Raw genomic sequence first — 6000 nt, 5'->3', positions numbered from 1 at the left:
AGGCACGCGCGTAGTGCGCCTGCGCCATCCCGCAATCCAGGTGCTGCTCAGGCTGGGGGAGGACTCCAGCTTTCACCAACTGCCCTCGGCCTTGCGATTGGCTCCTGACTGGGGAAGCTTCCTGGTTGCCCTGGCAGCCCGGTGGCGGTCCTGGGTTCTCTGTGTATATAAAGCTGGTCAGAGCCTTGACTCATTGCTGAGTTATTCTACCTCATAGTGAACACCCAGCTCCCTCCTGTGAACCTGTTTATTGATCTGACTTCCCGGCTACCAACCCTTTCGCCTGACCCTTCGCCTACGACTCTTGCTGCCTGCCACGACCCAGAACTGGACTTGACCAGTCTATTTGAATTACCCTTTTGTACTGCAATAGTGGACTTACTTCGTCCCTGCCAAGGGGTTCCACTCCCGGCCCGTCTTCTCGGCCTGACAGTGTGCGAGTGTGTATTTATCTTCCTCTAACACTTCCCATATCCCTGTAGATTCTGCGAAATCGAATTTATCAATGTTAATCACCGTCAGTGGGAGGGAATTCCAAACTTTCACCACTCTCACAGTGAAATACCCCTTGTGAATTCTAAGATTGAACTCCCTCTCTTCTAACCTCATGTTGTGTCCCTGTGGTCTCAATACAGTTTTGGGATTAAACAGTTTGTTCCTCATTTTGGGGTCCCCAAATCCCCATTCATGATTTTGAAGACTGCCATAAGGTCCCCTCTTAATCGTCTCTTTTCTAAGGTAAATACGTTTAGATTTTCAATGCAGTCCTCATAACTCAGGACTTCAATTCTTTAATTTATTTTGTAGCCCTCCTCTTAACTCTCTCCAGTTCCAAGACGTCCCTCCTGAGAGTTGGCGACATGAACTGTACCGCATACTCAAGATGGGGCCTAACCAATGATATATAAGTGGAAGTATTACTCTTTGATCCCTTGCTACAATTCCTCTCTTAATACACGCCAATATCTTGTTAGCTTTACTGGCTGCTGCTTGGCATTGCTTACTACTGCCAAATAGTGATCTATGAGCACCCCCAGGTCTTTTTCTATGTCTGGCTTCCCTAATGTAGCACCCTCCAAGTAGTTTGCACACTTTACTACCATGTGCATGAAACTAAAAGAAATATCGGAATCTGATGCTTAACTGATGCTTAACTGATGTCCTGCTGGATACATTTCCACCCTTGATCTTACCTAAGAGTTCCATCATGTTCCCAGGGGGCAAAGGAAAAGACCGCTTTGGTGCCAGTATGTAGTCCCCCTTTTTGCTTACATGGGGCTCTTGCCTCATTCAAAAGAATAATGGAATGCATTTTTAAGTCCCTCAAAATACATGCTTTGGTATATCAAGATAAGCGTGTCATTCATAGTCTTGACCAGGGTTCCTGATTCCAGTTTCTGATTCCATTCGTAAACAATCAACCCAAAAAAATGTGCAATAGGAATGGAAAAAGTTTTTTAGGCTACATCAGTGCAATTCTAGCCACTTACTGATCTCAAGAAAGGGAGCAATTCCACCTTGGTGAAATGGAATTAAGAGTCAGAAAAAAAACAATTTCTACCTTTGCAGAGGTATTTTCAAAAAACATATGCCAACAATGTACACCAAGTTTACATAAAGCAGGCATTTTGTATATGAATATAGAAACTTACATTTTGTGTTAGATTTCCTCTTCATATCCTCATAGAAATGGCAACCTCTGTGCTGTGGAAGTAATGTGTGTATATTCCCTTCCCTTCCCCCCCCCGCTCGTACGCAGCGCTCAGTGCGCACACGAGTGGGGAACGTGTCAGAAATGTAAACAGCCAGCGATGGCTGTTCACATTCAAGTGATTGGGCGTCTCTAGAGCCCGATCGCTTGTAGTAGGTGCGGGTGTGCGCCCCCCGCCACTGTCTCCGTCGCCGCCGCTGTCGATCCTGAGATCCACTGTGCCTGGTGCGGCTAATATATATATTAAGGAATAATGGTTCACTTGTGGTGCTGCCTAGGTGAACAAATCTAACAATTTGTCAATTTGGCAAACAACAAATGTGCAAAGCTCAGAATGAATCCAAGAGGGTGTCACAGCTTCAAGAACTAACATTGAATCATACAACCAGCACAAAGTTTGCTCTGAATAGACACTTTCTAGTTTATTTATAAAACTTCCACCCAGTGTATAAAATCCTATGTAGCGCCCTCTAAAATGTCGCTATTCAATTTAGAGATACCTGGACTGTAACCAGTCTAGATACTGATTATACAGAGCTCTGCATTCTATAGGTGTCCCTGAGTCTGCTGGATTGATTGCTCCTCCTGTTGCTGAGGAAAAGGGAGCCTTGGCATACAGTGAGGGAGGATCCACCCTCAGGTTATGACTATGCACCTGACCCTAGCCAATCCCTGAGTAGGATGACTCAGAGGCATGGTTGAGGGCAGGTGATAAAAGGTCTGGAGAGCTCTCTCTTCCCCTAGGGGCCTCGCCCTAGGAAGACTGTGTGTGATGCAGGAAACTGGCCTGGGCCTCAGCACATGGCAGGTGCTGAGGGGCCTAGAGGCCTAGGATACACTGATACTTTGCTGGGCCCATACACGTGGCAGGTGATGGGTGCCTTGTTCTAAGAAGATACTACTACTAAACTGGAGTGCTCCTTGGCAGTTGCAGATGCTGAGGGCACAGAGATTCCAGATCCTGTTGCTACGGAAAAATACCTCACTGGGCCCATACACGTGGCAGGTGTTGGGTGCCTTGTTCTAAGAAGATACTCTCATTTAACTGGAGTGCTCCTTGGCAGTTGCAGATGCTGAGGGCACAGAAGTTCCAGATCCTAAAGAGGAAAATACCTGATGGAAGCTGGGTCGGGGAGGAGTCCGCTTGTTGAGGGGTACCGCAGAGGAGCTGGTGCGAGCGTCCGTCTGGGACCCACAAGGGAGATCCCACACCCTATTCCAGGTATCTGTTCACAGTACTACTACTACTATTGGTCTCTGGGACCAGATCGCAGTGATTTCAGCCTTAGCGGTTGCTAGGGGAGAAAGCTGTCCTCAGAAGATTCCAATGGCATCCTACAGATCCTAAACCCTCTCTCTCCTATTGATGTTGCAAATAAATACCCTAAAAAGACCCTAAGACTCGAGCCGTTCTGTCCGTGAGTGTCGGTGTGCTGTTGCTGATCAAAGGGGACTGGCAGCTGGAACCAACAGGTAAGAGAACCTATTTCAATATTCAGCGGCTCCTTCGGGGGTGAGCGATACACCTACACTGTATCTTCAGTGTTTTTGCGTCTATGCTTGTTACCATTCTCACGTTCATTTGTCTGGTTGAGCACTAGGAGTTTTTTTTCTTTAGATGTACTTTGTTTCAATAGATTATTGGTGGTACCTATCCTGAGAATACTACAGCTACTGTACCTACACAGATTTGATTTTGCAGCTGCATCTAGGCTCTACACTATCTGAAATATTTTCTAAAAGTTGCCTCATACTCCCAACACATGGTAAGCGGTGTGTAGCAGCCATGAGTATAGTAGAGATTTCAGAAATCACCAATCTACAGGAATACAGAGCCAAGTGCATTCTGAGAGTTGAAAGATCGTTTTACAATAATGCTCCACAGAATGTTGAACAAAAACAGGAGGAGGTTACCAGTAATTAAAGAAAATAATAGTGACGTTTGATTCAGGAAACCAAAAACTTGTGGGAAATCGCAGTAGAAAGGGATTTGTAGTGTAATGTTATCCCTAAGGGACTTACAATAAACAAGACGCTCTCTTTTGATCTGGAAGGTGAAGAACTTCAGGAAAAATGGGAATTTTTAAAAAAGTTATTCGGTTTATAATAGATACAAGGAAAGCACAAATAATAGATACTGGTGAAAGTATAACTATCTTAAATAATACATTGGAACCTTATAGAGATAAAGAGGAATATAAACTTTTTGAGATAATAAGACATAGAATAAACAAACTAGAGCCTTGGTTCTCAACTGGTGGGTCGTGACCCAAAAGTGGGTCGCAACCCCATGTTCAGTGGGTCCGCTGCATGCCTTCCACTTTTCTAAGTGAGGGGCTCCTCAGCCTCTCCCTAGCGCAGCACTGTCAGTTCTTGTGCCAAGCAGCCATTCAAAATATACTGCCCAGGGTGTTGCATTCATTTGAATAGTACCCCAAACACACTTCCCACCCACAGTTCATACGCCCGCACCGAAACACGCAGTACCCTAATGTCAAGTGTTTCATTGCAGTGCAGACCTTGCAGACTTGGTTCGCGACTTAATGACCAAGGACAAATGTGGGCCCTGAGGTTACACAGGTTGAGAACCACTGAACTAGATCAAGAGATCATAGATACAAAGCAGAACTAATTTAAAAGGGATTCAATAATCACAGTAGATATAGAGGAGAGCTGGAGAAAAGAGAGGACATTCCCCCAATATAGAGAACAAGACAGATAACTATACAGACATGGCATTTAAGAAAAAAAGTTTAGGCAATAAACCTACTACTAATGAAACCAATAACAACTCACAAAATACTTTTACATTAGGAAGGGAAGCATCATAAACACAGCAACTGTTTCATGTAAATTCATACATTTTATGGACATGCACACATGTCCGTAGCTTACCAGCACCAGATTGTGGGTTTCACAATGGAACACCAATCGACAGCAGGTGAGGCCAACTTGTTGGATGAAATAAACAAGTTAAAATATCAGCGGGCATTGAATCCCAAATTATAACAACATCCTGACCACAACTCCGCTGCAAAAACAACACCAATAATTCACAATGCTAAATATGCAAAATAATAACTAACACTTTGTTATAAGAAAGGAACATGGAAAAGATATGGAATGGTTTAACAATTATGAAATTATGAGATGGCAATCTCCAAACATAATAAACAAAAACATTGCTGTATGAGAAAAGACATTGGAAAAAAGTCACATCAGAACATAAGAGGAAGATATGATATAGTACAATGTTACATTATTGCTAAGTTACTTTAGAGTACTGTTTCCAAAGCTCATACACTACCTATCTACCTTATATACACACATTAGACATGTGCATTCGGATTCGGACGAACCTGCAAATCAACGAAAATCAGTTGATTTGGCAGTTCGTCCGAATCCGAAATATTGAACTTATTATATGCCTGAATATACTGCAAAACTATATTCGGGCATACATAAATTTGTTTGCAGAGCGAGCGGAGGCCATTTTGGCAACCGGCACGTTCTGCTTAGGTGCACCGCCATCTTTGAGTATATCTTGGTATACACAAAGACAGCGGCGCCCGAACATATGGGCTCCACCATCTTGGTGTATACCAAGACACACTCAAAGATGGTGGTGCACAAGCGCAGAATGCGGCGGCGGTCGAGTTCTGCATTTTCAGTGTCACGTCAAACGCTGAACGGGCGGTGGCCATATCGGCCACCGGCGTGCTCTGCACAGGCACAATGCCTTCATTAAGTGTATCTTGGTATACACCAAGATGGGGGTGCCCGTATGTTCGGGCACCGCCATCTTGGTGTATACCAAGATACCCTGCATTTTCAGTGTGCAGTTTAGGATTCGGAGGCTGGTTGCGTCCGAATCCAAAACAGCAGAAACATTTGTTCTCTTTAATGAAACGAATGGAAAATTATTTTTTTTTGGGCATGCACATGTCTAATATACATAGCTGTAGGTAAATGGAGTCACGTCTTTCTGCCTTGAGGAAGGGACCCTGCGCGGCCACCGAAACGTCGGCTTATTTGGATGTATGTGACGCTTTTGTCTAATAAAAGGGACATATTTATCTTTATTATCGAGTGCTGGTGATTTGCTTCTTTTCCTTTTCTCTAATATACATAGCTGACGACAAAGACAAATTTTGGCCCCAAATCACCACGCATCATGCATGCACAAATTCAATAACAGTTTTTTTTCTTTTTGCTAACATTGGAAAGCACCCAGGGTTTAATACATCCATATACTGTCAAAAAGTACTATTGTTAATACAGCCCGCACC

The sequence above is a fragment of the Nanorana parkeri genome, unplaced genomic scaffold, assembly GCF_000935625.1.
Source record: "Nanorana parkeri isolate BGI_ZX_2015 unplaced genomic scaffold, ASM93562v1 scaffold1085, whole genome shotgun sequence".
Classification (NCBI taxonomy): Eukaryota; Metazoa; Chordata; class Amphibia; order Anura; family Dicroglossidae; genus Nanorana; species Nanorana parkeri.
Note: the sequence above shows the minus strand (reverse complement) of the source record.